At 40.0% G+C, this 19,210-nt stretch overlaps 1 long non-coding RNA gene across 1 annotated transcript in view; it reads right to left on the bottom strand.

The window, feature by feature from the left end:
• Positions 1-344: 344 nt before the first annotated feature.
• LOC134739882 (uncharacterized) overlaps positions 345-19,210 on the bottom strand; it is a 39,695-nt gene continuing 20,829 nt past the window's right edge. The window contains exon 4 of the long non-coding RNA XR_010126969.1: positions 345-702. This is a non-coding gene — a long non-coding RNA (uncharacterized LOC134739882). The remainder of the gene's footprint in view (positions 703-19,210) is intronic.

Genomic DNA, 19,210 nt, shown 5'->3' with positions numbered 1-19,210 from the left:
GGATTCTGAACCTACAGAGATTTCATCAGTCTGCAAAAGAACTCTGCCTGAGCAAATGTGTGAAATGGTAAAAAGTAACACACAGGATACACCATGATGTCTTTTTGCAAACCCCTGGAATGTACAATACCGAGAATGACCCCTAATGTAAACTAGGAACCCTGGATGATAATGATGTGTCAATGTAGGTTCACCAGTTTTAACCAATGTACCACTGCGGTGGGGGACGCTGACAGTCAGAGAGCTGTGCATGTTGGGGTGTATGGCAGCTCTTTGTACAGTACTTTTCATTCAATTATGCAGTGAGCCTAAAACTCTTCTAGAAATATGAAATCAATTTTCTGTAGAGGTTCAGCACCACTTTATTAATGAATTTCAGCCACCTCAGAAAGACCAACCTAGAGGGTAGCTGGGCTGGGCACTGATGAAGAGACATCTCTAGTCTGCAAGTTTGTGACAGTTTGACTCCATTTTTGATGTTTGACTGTTGACAGCTTTCAAGTACCATCACTTCTTCTCCCACTGTCCCATCTGGGAAAGCTGATAGGAAAGCCCAAATGTTCCCTCCTTTGACACCATGGCAACCTGGAGTTCAAAGCACACACTTTGGCATGAAAGACAACCTAGTGAAAATCCTGACGTGCTCCTCCTTGGGTGACATCAGGTAGTTCATTTATCCTCTCTGAACCACAGCTTGTTTATCTGTAAAATGGAGATAATAAATATGTACCTTCAGTGCTGTGAGAGTTAAATGAAATAACATGCAGAAAGCATATGGCAAGGTGCCTGACACATAGACTTAATACAGTAATTGCCATACTCTTCCCAAAGTGAATCTGTGATGTTGGACCTGATTTAGATGCTATTCTTCATGCCAAAAACAATATATCTTCGCTGACTCCTCAGAGAGTCTAAGGTACACAGAAATAAGAGCAAGAGATGGCAGACTACAAGACCATTTCCTTGGATTTTAAAAAGGCATTCCCAAGTAATAAGTTGTTAGGGTCAAAAATTTTGTAAAACATGTTGGCTGTATCAAGTTTTCTTATTAATACAATTGATATAAATTTCATTAATTTGAATCTAAACATCAATCATTGTGTAGACCAGAAGACCACAAATTTTCTGCAGTTAATAATAAATGTCATGATATAAGAAAGTGATTATTGCAGCAAATACCAAATGAGGACACAAAACAACAATGGAACACAAAAAAGAGGGTCAAGCCGAATTTGGATAAGGAAAGGAAAACTTGACAGAGATAACACTTATAACCAAATCTAGCTAAGGTGTTTGTTAATTCATTAATGCATAACAATGGAAATTAATATCAGCTTACATCAAGCCATTATACTAAACAGCACAATGAAATTAAATGTTATATTAACTGTAGGGTGTTGTTGAGGACGTCAATCACTACATCAAAAATGGTCCTATTGTCGCAGAATCAGAAATAGTTGTACTTTTCCTAAACAGTCTGTTTGTGGGTGCCTTAAGGGCCCTGTGAATATAATGGTTGTGTTTTCTTCTTCATGATGGCTGCTAGAGAAAACTTGTTGACTACCTCTTGCAAGGATCTATGATATCATAATTAGCATCTGTATATTCTGGAATTCCTCTACTTCTATTATACACATTCCCTTTGTCCAAATTCCCCAATTATTTTTAATTTATTAAAACATGATGTAATGCATGTATTTTTGCAAACCATCTTTTAATAATAATATGAGGTAAAAACAAATTTTTGAATGTCATAAGCAAGAAACTCTCAGGATGCGATCCAAAAAATGAAATAGATGCCATGTGGATGGCTAGGTCTTGTTAACATAGCTTTCAGACTTGTAACCGTTTTTTTTGTTTTTTTTTTTTTTCTTTCTGTTGCTGGTCTTGTGTCTCATCTCACCTATACCATAATTCAGGGCACGTAGCACAGTATTACGTGGTATGGCTCTTGTATTTGTTAAGGAAAAGAGAAAGCAGGAGAAGCAAGAAGGAAAGGAAAGTCCTGGGTCCCACCGTTTCTGCCCTTACATCAGAAGGATGCATACTTAGGCCATGGCCCTGCCAGGCCCACAGCCGGGATTTGCATTCCCATGGGCCTTGCAACATGTTATTGTCTTCTTTATTGAGCCAGCTGAGAAAATAGCCTTGTCACTGGGAAGTACACAGGCGGCTTGCCCCAGGTAGTCTGTTTTGGGGAGCCAGCCCTTACAGTGTTTGTCTGGAAACACCAACTGCCCAGCTTCTGGAGACTTTGCAGCACATGAGATGTTGCCATCCACCTGCTGGAGAGAAGTACCTGGTCCCATGGAAAGTTATGCTTGGTACAGCCTCACTCGCACCCACATTGGGAAAAGGGTTCTTCCAGGACGTGGCTGGTTTGTTTTCCAGGCTATCCTGAATGAGAAACCAACCCTGACAGCACCTTGAAGGGCCACTTGTAGCCACTTCTGCTTGTTGACCCCGTCATCTGTGGGTAAATGTTTAACCACAGGTCTCCAGTGGAGAGAACAGGATAGCTCAGGTTTGTAGTGTTTGCCAGTTTCCATCCTATTTCAAGCTACTAAGGTAACATCACTACACACACATTTGGAAGGAGCTATGCAGCCTCTCACCATTAGGTTTATTCCCTTTGGGCAGACACAGCAAATGTAAACAACTCCAAGATTACTAATAATCATGAAATGGAGTGCAGTAATTAGAAAATGATATGTTCTGAGTAATAACCTGTGCTTTAAATTTAATTTTTTAATTGTAAGTTTATATCATTTAGTTTTTAATAATAGTTGTGCTTAATATTAGGCTCATAAAATTCATAAAAATATAACAATTGGCTCTCACAAGCCAGTGCAAACTGGTTCCAACAGAACGCATTTTGGTTTGTTGTTGTTTAAGCTTTGTTGAGATGTAATTGATATACAAAAATTGCACATATTTATTGTATACAATTTAATTAGTTTGGACATACACATATACCTGTGATGTCATCACACAATCAAGGTACTAAACATATATGTCACCTCCAAAATGGTATTGTGTTCTTTTGTGTGCAGGTGTGGGTGTGTGTGTGTGTGTGGGTAAAATTTAACATAAGATCTATTGTCTTAGCATATTTTGAAGTGCACAATACTGTATTGTTCATTGTAGGTATCATGTTGTACAGCAGATCTCTACAACTTAATCATCCTGTATAACTGAAACTCACCACACCTTGTTTCATAAAGCTTCCCTAAAAGTTCATGGATCGTTTGGTGCCTCTTGGCAATTTTTTAAATCTTTTTTTGTTTGTTTATTTCTTACAAGGATTCAGGACAGAAGGAAGACATCAATACCAGATTGCAAGGAATGGCATGCATTACCTTTATTGTTGATGACATTTAACACAGAAAACCTGGGAGAGTTCCACAAATTTTCATGCGAAGCAACTGAAATATAAATATAAGATGATCTTATGTCACTATTTTTTGAAAAGCCTGGAAAGAAACAGCTACAGAAGTTGAAGAAAAATGACAATCATATTTTTTATTCCCTAAAATACAAATTTCAATATGTGTTAATGACTTCTGCAGTCAATAATAAGAACTATTATTTCTGGACCTCGTAGTCTAGCAAGAAGTCTTCACTAATTCACAGTAAGAAGTCATCAAATGAGTGCTTTTGTTGAAGCAAGCAACTAATATTTTAATAGTATTTTGTAGTCTACATATACTCTCCTATTTACCCTTCCCTAAAAACCTGAGAAGCTGGTCTTATTTTCATCTGCGTTGTGTCCATTAAGAAATAGAGGCATCTGGGCAGGGCACGGTGGCTTACGCCTGTAATCCCAGAACTTTGGGAGACTGAGGAGGGTGGATCACGAGGTCAAGAGATCGAGACCATCCTGGCCAAATGGTGAAACCCCGTCTCCACTAAAAATACAAAAACTAGCCAGGTGTGGTAGCATGCACCTGTAGTCCCAGCTATTTGGGAGGCTGAGGCAGGAGAATCGCTTGAACCCAGAGGTGGAGGTTGCAGTGAGCCAAGATTGTGCCACTGTACTCCAGCCTGGCAACAGAATAAGACTCAGTCTCAAAAACAAAAAGAAATAGAGGCATCTTCAGTGATTTGCCCAAGACCACACAATACAGTAAGTAGAAAAGATAAATCTCTTCTCCTTCCTGTCTTTCTTCTTTCCTTTATTCCTTTATAAAGATTTAGGGGGTAGTGTATTAGTCTGTTAGTGCTGCCATAACAAAATACCACGGACTGGGTGGCTTAAACAACAGAAATTTATTTTCTCACAGTTGTGAAGGCTGGGAGAAGTCCAAGATCAAGATGCTTTGGGGTTGGTTTCTGTTGAGGCTTCTCTTCCTGGCTTATAGACTCTGCCTTATTGCTGTGTCCTCACATGGTCATTCCTTTGTGCATCTGTGGATAGAGCGAGAGAGAGGGAGATCTGATCTCTCTTCTGCTTCTTAAAAGGGCACTACTCCTATCAGATTAGGGCCCCACACTTCTGACCTCACTTAACCTTAGTTAACTCCCTAAAGGCCCTATCTCCAAATAAGGTCACATTGGAGGTTAGGGCTTCAACATATGAATTTTATGAGGACACAGTTCAGTCTGTAATATGTAGCTATTACATGGTAGACACTAAACTAGAGCTGGAAATGCAGTGACAAACAAGAAAGACCTAGTCCCCGATTTCATGGCATTTGCAATGCAGAACAGACACTGAATGCATCCACATTTTCTCACACACAGCATTATCTATAGAAGACACAATATTCACCCCAGTCTTCTTCATACTATGATTTTTCCCAAAAAAATTCTTTTTATATACCTATAAAGGATAAACTTCAGACTACCTTTTGTCTCATTCATCTGTCTTCAAATTTGTGGAGGCTGACTTAATACAATTTGCTTGGAAATCGAAGGAAAGAGGAAGAGGAAGTGGGGTCCTCCCTGAAGACAGAAGCAGCGTTAGGCCAAGACTTGTCAACAGGAATGCTGTGTTGCCATCATGAAAGACAAGGAATGTTTTTGTGAATTCTGTGCAGGCAGGTGCTTTGCCTTCTTATCCTACCTAAACCAGTGAAGAGCAGAAAAGCTTTCTCTTTTCATGAGTCCCAAAATTCAACATCTAAAAAAATTCAACATCCCAAAATTCTATTTCTAAGAAGTCTCTGCTGTTAAGCTGAAGCAAATTCACAAGTGATTCAGAAGTTTTTTTTAAAGAACAAGAAGAACTGGACTCAACAGCATCACAGCTCTTTGAGTCCATGATTCTGCATCATCTTCCTACAGTGCAAATGGTAGTTTTAAAAAAAAAAATGGAAGAAAAGAAAAAACACTATAAGACCTTCTGTTTAATGATATGCAAATGAAACAGCTACTAGGTCACCAAGCACCATGGATTCTCATGGATTCTAATTCTGCAGTGTTTTCTGAATCCAGTCTCTGCTTCCCAGCTGGTGAAAGTTTATATTGAATCAGATACAATATTGGCTATGAGTCAAACAAATCTGGCTTCAGCTTCTGTCTCTAGTCTCATGGTTACTAGTTCTGTGAGCTTGAGCAAAACACCTAGTCTCGATGAGCCTTGGTTTCCTCACTTTAAAAATTATAATAAAAATAATAGTGCTATGCTAGGCTCTCTCAAGGAAGAGACACACATTTCTAGCTATCTCAGGATATTATCAAGATATTACATATGATAGAAAAATGTTCTGCACAGCAAAGGAAACAACAGTGTGCAGAGACAACCTATGGATTGAAGAAAAACATTTGCAAGCCATACATTTGATAAGGGGTTAATATCCAAAATATATAAGGGGCCCAATGAACTCAATAGGATAAAAACAAACCAAAAAAACCCAATTGAAAAATGGGCAAAGGACTGAAATAGACTTTCTCAAAGGAAGACATAGAAATGGCCAACAGGCATATGAAAAAAATGTTCAACATTGCCAATCAATAGGGAAATGCAAATTAAAACTACAATGAGATATGTCTCACACCTGTCAGAATGACTATTACCAAAAAGACAAACGATAACAAGCGTTGGCGAGGATATAAAGAAAAGCAAACCCCTGTACACTGTTAGTGGGAATGTAAATTAGTCCAGTCATTATGGAAAACAGTATGCAGGTTTCTCAAAAAACCCAAAAATAGAATCACCATATGAGTCAGTAATGCCACTTCTCGATATTTAACCAAAAGATGTGAAATTAGTTTGTCGAAGAAATGTTTGCACTCCCATGTTCATTGCAGCAGTATTCACAATAACCAAATTATGGAATCAACCTAGATGATCACCAATGAATTGGTAAATGAATAAAGAAAATGTGGTATACTTACACAACAGAATAATATATTTGGCCTTAAAAAAGAAAGAAATTCTGTCATTTCCAACAAAATAGATGGAATTGGAGAGCATTGTGCTAAATGAAATAAGCCAAGCACAGAAAGACAAACACCTCATATTTTCATTTATATGTGGAATAAAAACAATCTAACTCATAGAAACAGAGAGGAGAATGGTGGTTAGAGCAGCAAGGCCGTGGGAGGAATGGGGACATGATGGTCAAAGGGTACAAAATCTCAGATGGGAGGAATATGATTTATTTTAGTTCTATTGCACAGTGTGGTGAATGTAATTATTAATAGACTGTTGTGCATTTCAAGATTACTAAGAGAGATTTCTAAACTTCTCATCACAAAAACTGTTAAGTATTTGCGGTAATGGATACGTTAACTAGCTTGAATTAATTATTGTACACATTGTACTAAAAAAATGTAATATCACTCGGACCCCATAAATTTAACAATTATAAATTTACAATTTTAAAAATATAAATAAACAGGAAGAAAAGGAAACAGTCACCACCCAGATGACCAAGATGTCACTGATCATGATTCAAAACAGGGCAGGTGTGGCTCTGATGACCCTGCAGGACCAAAATTCATCCGTTTAAAGATTAGAGTTTGTAACTCCCTACACTAGCAGCTCTGCCTAAATGGTGACAGTCCCTTTCTCTCTCTCTGCTTTTCTTATACCTGCTCCCATCTATTCTATGCCAACTAACTTCCCTCTACTCTTAATGTTATGACTCCTGCTAACTTCTTTCTCCTATTGCCTTCCTTCTACTGCCTTTTCTATATGTATTTTTCTTCTGCTTCCGCTACCCAGTGCACCCTTTTTGTGTGTTTCCTTTTTAAGCTGTCTGAAGACAGGGTCAGATCTGATTACTACTCCAAATAGAATTCTGTCTTTGGGACAGAGCTTGGTGCTTCTCTTGTAGTCACTGGCCAGCCTATGGATGGCTGTCTTGGAGATTGATGATGCTCATCCTCGATACACTCAAGTGTGGCTAAAGTGCTGAGGCCACACAGGACAAAGCATGGTTACATCTGCACAGAGAACTTACTAAAAGAGAGCTGGTAACAGGCAGGTGCTCTGGGGTTTATCAGAAAGGGCTAGTGTAGCTGAACACTAGCTTACATGACCTGCCCAGTACAGGTGTTTATGAGAAAATAGGATAAGACTTATAGCAACTTGTCTAGTGTCTGGCCTATAACAGATGCTCAGTAAATCTTAGTCCCTCTCTTTTGATCATCATTGCCACTATGCCAGTACAGGCCTAAGTCTTCTCTTAAAACTGCAATAGGTTTCCACAAGTCTCCTTGCCTCCACGGTCTTCTCAAATTCATCTCCCACAACTCTACCATAGTTATCTGTAGAACTCAGGTAGAATTATTCATTTGTTTTATTTAAGATAAATCGCACCCTTGCTATGTGCTAGACACTGTCTTAGATAATAGAAATAAAGAAATTTACAAAGTATGTATTCTATCCTCAAGAGGCTCAAAGAACAGTAAAGAAAACCAATCATCATAAACATATACTATAAAAGGTTCATTAGAGAAAAAAAGGAACAAATACTTCCCTGGTTAGAAAATGAAGACGTTTCTAAAGAGAAGGTAGAAAGTGAGTCTGGAGGAATACAGCAGCTCAGAAAATGCTCAAGGAGAAGTTCGTTTCACAAAGATGACCAGATCATGAAGAATTTCAACTCCCATGCAAAGAATCCAAGTATTCTGAGACAAAGTGGAAAACTAATTTTAAGGGATATTAATGATGGTAAATGTAAAAAAAAAGAAAAAAAACTATTTCATAATCCATTTGTCCAGGAAATGCTGGGTTTAAATGAAGAAAACAATGGTAACAGGTTTCTTTACTATAGGATTTCTTAAAGCTTTTAATAGGCAAATGCATATTGTGAATCTCCAAGAATTTGATGAAGCAGAATTTGATGTAGGACATTTTCCAAACCTACATGACCCGGGACTTCTTTTTTTTTCTCATGGGACACCAGGCAGGACGTGCTATGACGTTCCAGGGTATATTAAGTTGTTGTCTAAGAGGAGTCATTGAGGAGTTTCAGCAGAAGAGTGAGGTGAAAAAAATCCACTTGTGGACCTCAATATCCTGTAGAATGAAGTGCAAACTCTTTGTCCTGCCCTCCCAGCTTGGCCTCATCCTGCCTTTTCATCCCCAGCTCCTGGCTTCTTCCCTCCATGGTTTTAAACCCCAGACAAACTGGACATTTTGGTTTTGCATATGTGTATTCCCTTGCTTCTGAGCTCTTGCACAATCTCCTTTTGAAATTCTACTCACCTTTCAGGCTGCATCTCAAAGACATCTCTATCTTCAATAGGGTTTTCCATGAGTCCCAAAACAATGTCAATGGTAAGTTTTCTGCACACTCTGTTGATTATATTCCTAGTTAGCCCTGTTTCATTCCATTTTGTCTAATAGATGTCAGTGTTCATGTGTAATGGGGGGAAGTTGCAGGTGGAAATGCTGGTCACTACTTGCCAGAACCTCCATGTACCAATTCTAATTTTTTCCTTCTATGTTCCTACTTCCTCTTTGTATTTTGAGACGAACCCTCCTCCTACCTATCCCCACGACACAAACATACCACACACAGCCGAGGCTTCCAAAATTTCTCTCACTTCACACAAATATGCAGAAGAAATTCAGCTTCTTTATTTTGTCTGTAAGCAATCTAATCTTTCTCATTAGCACCCACCTACTGAGTGGTGATAAAAACTGAGTTCATTTCTCTCTTGTGAAGTAATCTATTTCTCTCTAGAGAGCTCAGTCTTTTTTGGTTAGATGTTCTCTGTCTTTTCTTCCCCAAGGGGACATCTGGGTATATGCAGCATGTTTTCTGCATCCTCCTGACAGTAGGGAGTGGAGGTCTGGGATTAACATTTTCCATCTTTATGCTTCTCTCTGGACAGGCCATCATGGAAGTGCCACTGAGCCTGTTTCTGGTCATTGTACTGGCAACTGCTGTTAAACTTAGCAGCTGGTAGGATTCACGGCCTGTCCTTTTCCAGTTTCAATAAGACCCTGCGGTCTGATTTAAGCCTATCTTAAGTCTCACTGAGGCAGTTGGTCTTGGCTCAGGGGGATTATCCTGCCACTCTCAGCTACAGGGCAATCCCGCTCTGCCACAGCAGCCCTCTCCGTGCCAGAATCCCAGCTCATTTTCTCTTTCCCTTTCCCCTCCAGGGCCTGCAAGAAAATCTGGGACTCTATCCAAGTGGGACCGGAATGAAAGACCGCCTGGGAGAGCTAAAGCCAGTATATAAGGCACAAGACAGTTAGTTGCTCAATAAAAATTTGAATGGAGGGCTCCAAGAGGAAAAAATAATTTTTATAAATTTTAATTTTATCAGTGCCTATGATGTCTTGTTTTCAAGAAGCTATGATATAAATGATCATGTTTCTTATAACCATTTTAACACATTAAAAAATTGATTTCTTCCTTCTTTTAGCTTATTGTCACATCCAAGAACATCATTTCAGCAGAAGGAAATCCTCTACCCTCACATACTTTAAATTCTAAGAAAAATAATCATGGTATAAAATGAAACAAGCAAAAGCATCATTTTATTAGGAGCAAGGACCCTATTCTAGATATTTTAAATTTTAAGAAAAATAATCTTAATACAAGATATACAATGGAGAATAAGCAGACAACAATTCTTGAAAAGAACAAAATATTACCTTTTTTTTTTTTTTTTGAAACAGAGTCTTGCTCTGTCACTCAGGCTGGCGTGGAGTGGCATGATCTTGTTTCACTGCAACCTCTGCCTCATGGGTTCAACTGATTCTCCTGCCTCAGCCTCCCGAGTAGCTGGGATTACAGGCACCCACCACCATGCCCAGCTAATTTTTGTATTTTTAGTAGAGACAGGGTTTCGCCATGTTGGCCAGGCTGTTCTTGAACTCCTGACCTCCAGTGTACCTCCCACCTTGGCCTCCCAAAGTGCTAGGATTACAAGTGTGAGCCACTGTGCCTGGCCAAAATGTTACCTTTAAATTGGAAAACAAACTGAGGACCTCACAGACAAATCAGTGGGTGGGCTGAGAGACAGAAAGTCTAAAAGTGAGATGATGGAAGAAAGAGCATGAGAGAGGTGGACTTTGGAATTTGTGAAATGAATAATCAGAACGTTTCTCTCATTAATTATGTTCCATAAAGTCAACAGTACAATATTATTCTGGTGAAAATCATATCTCTAAGGATGACTGTCTGTAATAAATGGATTCCAAATTAATAGACTCTTTTAAATAGTTTTCTAAAACATGGGTTCAGAATAAAAATAGTTGAAGAATAAAGAACGCTGAACCCTGATTAATAGGTTGATTGCATCTGTTCTTATTCTTCTATATTAGTTCACTGGTCAGAGACTGGCTTATAGCTTCCTGTTAATCGTGACATTAGCAAAATGCCACACTTGCTATTTAAGGAGAGAGAGAAATCCAGACAGCTTTTAGCATATGAGTAATCGGCCATTTAGTGGGCAGTACTAAAGGTTGGATGCGAGGAGGGATGAATTAGGTATCCTTTTAGTAGTGGGTCAAAGGAAAGTAGAAGCTTTAGATATCATTTTCCTTCCTGGGAATATTCTGGAAGTTTTGATTTAAAAAAAAAAAGGTACTTTATATCAAATACAGAGTCATGAGTTCACTGGTTTCTTTCTTTTTATTTCTCTTTTTAAGTAAAGACTTCCTGGAAGATTGCTGCAGCATGTAAGTGTGAAGCCAAGCATTGACTACTCCATCACACCAAATATCATCTCTTTTCCTCTGGAAGGTGTTGAAAGGTTCATTTAATCCAATGACTCAATTGGAACCTTTTGTAATGCATTTTATATGACACACAATTTATCTAGGTTTTAAAAATGCATTGGAAGAATACCTTTGTATATTTCAATGACCCTGAGAGAGCCTCGGTTACTTTAGATTATATGGATATTGTGCTATGACCTGCCTGTTTAACGGTAAACTTTTACCTCCAATTAACTTCTGCCTATGATCTATTTAAACCCTCAGAGAAGCAGGGAGAGGTAGAGAGTCAGACTGAGGCAAAGGGTGAAACTGCCTTTGGGAAACTGTGACTGAGACAGTGAAAAAGACCTAACTTAACCAACTCCATCTTGCTTCCAATTTGAAAGCCATCTTTATTCATTCCTGGGTGTAGGCTGAAATAACTTTGGGAGAAACTTAGTTTATAATTTATAGTCTAAACAAAGACAGTAACAGCCCTTTCCCAAAGCAGGCATCCTTCTTGCCTGGGGACTAGACTGCCTTTGTAGGACTAACATTAGCCACAAGATTAGAAATTATGGTTTAGGAGTCATGCAGCTAGAGGCTACAAGATTCTGACCCTCCCTAAATTGCTACTAAGATCAGTGCTTGAGATATTTTGCAGACCCTGCACTGACAGATCAGCTGGCACCACCCAGATCAACAAACTGACTCATTTGATCCTGTGGCCCCAACCCAGGAACTGACTCAGCACAAGAAGTCAGCTTTGACTACCTATGATTTCATCCTTGACCAATCATCACGCCTGGCTCACTGGCTTCCCCTCACCCACCAAGTTATCCTTAAAAACTCTGCTCCCTGAATGCTCAGGGAGACTGATTTGAGTAATAATAAAACTAAACTAGGGTCTCCCACACAGCCGGCTCTGCATGAATTACTCTTTCTCTATTGCAATTCCCATGTCTTGATGAATTGGCTCTGTCTAGGCAGTTGCCAAGGTGAACCCCTTGGGTGGTTATAAATTTGGGGGCTCATCCTGGATTGCCCTTGTGGCTACCTATCCATAGTTCAGTGGTCCGCCACTCCAGCGATGGCTCCAGAAGCCAGCCCAAGTGGCTGCCTAGTTATCTTGGACTGGGGGCTGACTCTGGTTCTCTCTCTACTGGTGGGGTGCTGCTGACCCAATGTGCATAGATTTCATTGCAATGGAGAAATAGTCCTGGGGAGATGTCCCTTAACTGCAGCCCCATCACAGAGTATCTGTCTGTAGCCCCATGGTAGGGTGTCTGTCTGTAGCCCCGTCATAGGATATCCGAATTGGTGAGTATCCTAGGCACTGCCAATGCTTCCTTCCTTCTCCTGACTGGTTCTGTAGCCCTGTGGTGGGGTATCTGCAGCCCCATTGTGGGGTGTCTGTAGCTCCACCATGGGATATCTGTGTCTGTAGCCTCAATGCAGGGTGTTTGTTCAGCTCCTGGGAGGTCTCGGTTGGCTCTTTCTAACTAATAGGAAGAGTCCTGGTTTGGGAGACTTCTCCTCAATCAGGAAGATTTTGAGGAGGTTTCTCAGACAGAGAATAGGAGGATAGTTTGGAAGGGACACTCTTGGAGTTCTTGGTTAGGGATCTAATTTAGAGGGCCTTCTGTCCAACTTGTCTTTGTGTGTGTTTGTATATATGGAAGGGATCTCAGAGGGGCTGCTGATGGAAGTCCAGCAGGCCTAACTCAGAGAACCCTTCTTATTTGTCTGCTCACATTCAATGAGCCCTAAAGAAGGCTAAACAGGCCTGTCTCTCAGGGTGACTATCTGCTCTTCCCCTTGCGCAGAGACCCCATTGTGAATTACCCTTCAGAGGTCGCCTGTCCCCACCTGGAGTGGATCAAAGACAACAGGGACCAAGGGGAAAAAGTTGGAGCTTTGCCAGGCTGATATTGGGTGCTAAACAAGTGACTAATCTTTGTTTTGTTATGTGTATTTTGCTGGTTGGAAAATGTTAATTCAATTCCCCATGCAGCCCATTGGGCAGCATCTTGCAAACTAAGAATCTTGTCTATGTTTCCATAAAATAGTAAAGGGTGATTTTCTCTTGTAAAGTGGATTGAACCCCACAGCTATAGCACAAGCGAGCAGGGACATCAGAAGCCACTCCGTTCTTCTGGAAGCTGCAGAGAAAGGGAATCCAGAAACCTGGCATGCCAGCAGAAAGTATAAGAAATTCTTACAAGCCAAGTTTCTGTTCTCTCTCTCTTTCTCTTTCTCTTTCTGTTTCTGTTTCTCTTTCTCTTTCTCTGTCTTGGTAAAACAGTAAACTATTGGTCTCCTCTGCAAGAGTATGACAAATAGAAAAAAGGATTTGTGAGACTAGTCTTAGGCTGCAGCAAATCTGGTGTACTTTGTGCTAAGAATTTGTCTGTGTTCTGTAATGGAGAAAGGGGTATCACAGTCTAGAACATGGGTTTAGACCCCTATAAGCCTGCTTTTCAAGCCAGCTTGGCAGGCTGGTCATTTACAAAGTTTGCTACGCATCCCTGAAACCAATACTGTATGAAATGCCTCTGTCTTGTTTTGTGTCCTTAAGAGCTTAACCTTGTGACCATGTGGGGATACTTTCTTTTGGTTTCCACCATCCAGAGGACAGGAATTTGGGGGTTCATGTCATAGTTAGTCCTAAAAATTTTTCTTGAGCAGTTAAAAGCCTTGCAAGCTTGAATTTGGCTTCTCTAGGCTCCTTCTGGGAAAAGTAATAGAAAACTGCTCAATGCTGTATAGCTCAGTAGCTAAGGCTTTATCTTTTGACAGCGGTGGCTTGGGTTCAATTGTTGGCTTCTGGATTGATTCCTTTCTGGTTTGTTATTTGTGTAACTTGGCCATTTATTGAGTTTTTTCCACCCATAGTTAGCTTCTGATTTCGTCTCTTGAATTTTCCTTTCTCTGAACTACATTGTGGAGATTCTAAATCTTATAAAAAAGAAACTGCTTACCATGTCTTTGAAGCATGTAAGAGGTTACCTTTAGTAAAGTTCAGAAACTAGAAATATTGGCCCCTTGGCATGGCTAAAGTCGGGTAACAAGAGATCTGAAAGGATTTCTTTTTTAAAGAGCACTATCGTTAAAAGCTGGCTTAATTAAAAGTGGATAAACAAGCTATAGATATATTTAAAAAGCCTTTATGTTTTTCTCTTCTTGGAACTTGTTTCTCTGGAAAAAGGTTTTTTCTTCTTAGTCGGCTGAATTATTTTTCTCCTTTTTTTTTTTTTTGTCTTGCCACCCTTAATGCACATGAGAGGCCCTAAGATAATTTCTGGTATCCTGGGACTCATTGGGAAAAATGGAGGAAGTGCCAAAAACCCCGTTTTGGGGAAAAAAAAAAAAAACCCTCTGTTTTCCTCATGAAATCCCAGGAATTAAAAGAGGATAGATCCCTCTCAAAATCAAAGGCCCTGTTCTGTTTTGCATTGTGTTATCTCATGGTTTTGAGTTTTGAGGGTATCAGAAATTACTTTGCATTATGAGAGAGCTTTGGTGTGTAATAACTAGGTAGGAAATATACTTTAAGACATGGATAATAGCTATTATGGAGGGGTACTTGATTCTTTGCACACTTGGATCAGAGAAGTACGCTCTTGGCCACCTGGAAGGAAACATCTCCACCTGCCCAGGGAGATGAGACTCCCATGAGAGATGGGCTGATTATAAAATGGGCTGATTGGCTTTGGACTGCCTTGCAATGAAACGCAGGGTAGAAGCTTTGCACTGACCTCTCCCATAGTATTTCCCTCTTTTGGGGAGCCAGAATCCAGTATAAAATGACACCCTTAATTTTGGGGATCTGTCTTTTCCTTCAACTGCTTATTTGCTGCTTATTTGACCCTAGAAATGCATGCTTTCCTGGCCCCGTTCCCCCAAGGACTCCACCCTGAAGCCAGTAATCCAATTAAGAATCTGGCAAATGAAAAATTTTACAAGTGCTGAATCTTCTCTCTGTCCGTGTATTTATATGTATTGTATGTTTATATATAATAGCTCCGATTAATTGGCTTACAAAACTAAGCAGGATCAAAGGACAAGGAGGCCAATAAAAGCTGCAAAAAGGAGGAGGATCTTGCCTTTATTCAGCCTCCACTGCACCTGGGTGGGCATGAGCTGGCAGGTTGAATTGATAATAGAAACATGCCAGGTTAGCAAAGCAACACAGAGAAGAGCCTGGACAGTGCTCCCCAGACTCAACAAACACTGGCTCCATGTGGCCACCGGGATTCAGAATCAGAAGATCCAAACCACAGAGGGGCATTCATTTGCACAAATGAGGACAGAGACAGAAGTAAAATCCTAGAGTCAGTACAAGGGTATGCACATCAGTTGGAGGAAGGCAGTATCAAAAAGGCAATGAACAGTTGATCCCATAAACAGTTGATCCCATAGGAAGAGAGTCAAGGTCAGCAACAAGCAAAGCCAAAGAAACAGTAGCAGATAAGATGTCACCTCCAAAAATGAGCTGTGTCCACAGTGCTTGTAGATCAGCAGCACCCTTTTACCAAAGTGAAGAACTTCCCTTGGTATGCCTGCAAGGACATGATTCCTTCCACCACATCTTATTAATGATGTGGACATTTGAAACACTAAATTCCACAACGATTTAATTGGCACCTGCAGCCCTGAATTACCCTTCTGGAAAGATCATGTCAGCCCCCACTGAATGCTTGTTCTGAATTGCCAAATAGCACTTAGAAGTGTGGGACAATGGTCTGCTGCCCTCCACTAAGTCATGTCATGCTTTCTTCTTCATGTTGCCCCATGGTCCGCTGCATCCTGACCTCCTGTTTACAATAGACATAAAGAAGATATCCAGCAATTTCAGGTCATAGTTCCTCACCAAAGAGTTAATGATCTGGTTGAGGCTGAAACCCCTACTGTACATTGGAATCACCTGGGGACCTCCTGCAAAATAGCGTGTAGGACATAGCCTGGATATGGGTAAATTTTATAAACTCCCCAGAAGAGTCTAATATCCATCCAGGGTTGTAAATGACTGTCCATCTGAAGGCATTACACATAAGCAGCAAACAAATGCAAGGCCACAGACAGCACAAGCACAGTGTACCAGAGATCAACGTCACTGCCGTCGCAAGTCAACCATGATAAAGCATGCACAGTCATTTTGTTCTTTGTTTAATAAAATGGCAAACCTGAAAAGCCAAAAATAAACTTAAGTATACAGTCAATTGGAAAGTAACTGGGTTAAGTCAGTTGGCTTCGGCCTGACTACAGTTCTCCATGAACGGCATTGCTCAGGGACCGTCAGTCAATTCCTTGGTGTAGAGGCTAGCTTATGCTGTGGTAACAAACAAACCCAAAATTCCTCAGCGGCTTAAAGAAACAAGTTACTTCTCACTAATGCCTCACATCTGTTACAGTTCAACTGAGGGCTTTGCTTCTTCATCCTTAGTTCAGGACCCATTTCCCAGGAATGTCCCAGATAACAGAGCAGCCATTATCCGGGACATTCCTGGGAAAGAGAGCATGATGTGCCACGTGAACATTTTTAAAGCCTCTGCTGAGATGTACCACACCTCATTTCTCCTATTTCATTAACCAAAGGAAGTCAGGTGGTCACACCTAACATGAATCCTACTATGTATCAAAACAAAAAGCCAGAAAGGCTTGGTGAACAGAAAAACTGACTACTTAATGCACTAGATAGGTATGGACAAAGCAAAGCAACATAGACAAACCCATCTCTATTGTGTAATTTTTGTATTTCCTAATGATAGCTAAAATGTATATGGACTGCAATAAGGACAGACAAGTACTATTTAAGATTCATAACAACTCTACAGTAAATACCCTTCACATGACCACTTTACAGACTAGTAAACTAAGACTAAAAAGTGAAATAATTTTTCCAAGCTCACAGAGCTCGGAGCAAGCTGTTGAGTCGGGGTTGAGTAGCTCCAGAGCTAGCCTACTGGTAGAGCAGTCCAGTTTGCTCAAGACTAAGAGGTTTCCTGAGGAATTTTCAATGCAAAATCCAAGACCATCCTGAGCATTACAGGTATTAATCACATTACCGTCTTATTGATCAGTTTTATAGTCAATGACAGTGCTTACTGTTTTCCACATTGGGGAAGAGCTCTGAAATCTGCTAATCCCTATGCATGATAACAACACAGCATAATTCATGCCCTCCAGAAAAATCGTTCCAAGTCTCATGTTTTTATTTTGATTTGTGTGTTGTTGGGTTGTTGTAGTGGTGATGATAGTATTAACATATCAGCATCCTATCATAAATATGCCTAAGAATCTCCCACCAAGATATCCTCAGTGTTATGTGTTCATTTAACCCAGGCTTCCATGTACTACATAGACTTTCAGACCAACATTACCGTGGCCTTGGGGATTATCACAATGTGACTGATTCTATCCCAAATATCCCCATTCTGTCCTCTGCTTCCTTGGAGGTTCCAAGTGGCTCACATCCTTCCTTAACAATCACTTCCATTTTTAAGCAGCCACTGTCATAGTTGTCAATTCTCCTACAGCTGCCAGAATTGAAGCCTAATGACATAATTCTGTTTATTGACCGGTTCCTACGTAACAAGCCACAGGCTGCTGCCGTTACACATTGTTTCATGTCATCCCTGACCAATGAGGTTGGGTTATTAACCTTCTGACATACCCAAATAGTTCACTCTACTTTCTGACAAGAGCTTGTCTTCCTTCCCAGATCTAGTGATTGCCTGTTTTCTTGCCTGTATGTCTCATGTATGCAGCATGAGAGTAAGACTATGTTTTAAGCCATCATTCTACTCCCAACAATCCCTCTTTCTCCCTTTAGTACAAAGCAGGATACTCTTAGGGGCAGCTCTCCAAGAGGCAGTCTTCTAAGAAGCACCCTGACACTGAACCAAACTACCTGACTTCAAATCCCGACTCTGTTACCTACTAGCTATGGAACACTGGACAAGTTTCCTAACCTCTTTAAGTAAGCATTTCCTCATCTGCAAAATAGATGTAATAATAGTACCTACCTCACAGGGTTGTTGTGAAGATTAAATGTGTTACCAAATATAAAGCTTTAAAACTGAACCTGGCATCGAACACCAACATTCTGGTTTGCCTGGGACTTAGGGGCTTCAAGGATGCAGGACTTTCAGTGCTAAAACTAGAAAAGTCCCACGTAAAGCAGGTAACTCCACCTGGCACATAATAAGCAATGTTTCTATGTAAGCTTTTGTTGAAGATATGGTTGGTGATACATGGAAAGATGGTACCCTCTTTTGAACCATAACTAGATTATTACATATCTCCAATTTCTGTTTCTTTTCTGAATTATGTCATCTGAGCAAGCAGCATGCATACATATCTCCTAAACTAAGCACCCAGCTTATGGGCTCTTAAACTAGGCACCCAACTCATGCGCTCTTTTGTCTTCAAACATATCATCCTAAGCAGAGGCTCAATTATCTCTGGTCCATCTCTCCCAAGGTTTTTACATTAGAATCACAGGCTCACATCGCATTCATTTATTTACTCCTAAGGTCTGCTTAGGAGAAGCAGAAATGGGGCTTTCTTCTTATTGGCTCATTTGTTTGATCTTGTTTAATGAGGCAAATTTTTATAACACTAGGATGTGAAACATTATTACTGTCAAAAGTGCCCAATATTATTTGGCTTTCCTATCACAGTGATTGCCGTGCATAAACAAATGACATTTGTTCACCTATCCTCAGCTCTCACAACTACATAATCACTAACAGAATGTTAAATATATCTCTGATGCACTGACCCAAACTTACATAGGTATGTACATGGTCAACATAATTAAAAACTAATGTAAATTTTCACAAGCACAACAGGACTTGTAATTCCAAAATGATGTTGTCACCTTGAATGGAAACGACAGCTGTAGAAGAAAAAATTGAAATTTAGTCCCAGATAATTCCCAAGTCTATACTAGTTTAAAGAGATCTTAAATTACTTAAACATTTTAAGTCTGTTTCCTCATCTGAATAACATGAATAATACCTGCTTTATAGGACTTTGTGACGATTAAATGAAAGTAATGCACATCAGTCACCCAGCTTACTCCTTCCCAATTTT

Source organism: Pongo pygmaeus, chromosome 6 (genome assembly GCF_028885625.2).
Source record: "Pongo pygmaeus isolate AG05252 chromosome 6, NHGRI_mPonPyg2-v2.0_pri, whole genome shotgun sequence".
Taxonomy (NCBI): domain Eukaryota; kingdom Metazoa; phylum Chordata; class Mammalia; order Primates; family Hominidae; genus Pongo; species Pongo pygmaeus.
The sequence above is the reverse complement of the archived record's forward strand: the minus strand, read 5'-3'. Positions and strand labels throughout refer to the sequence as shown.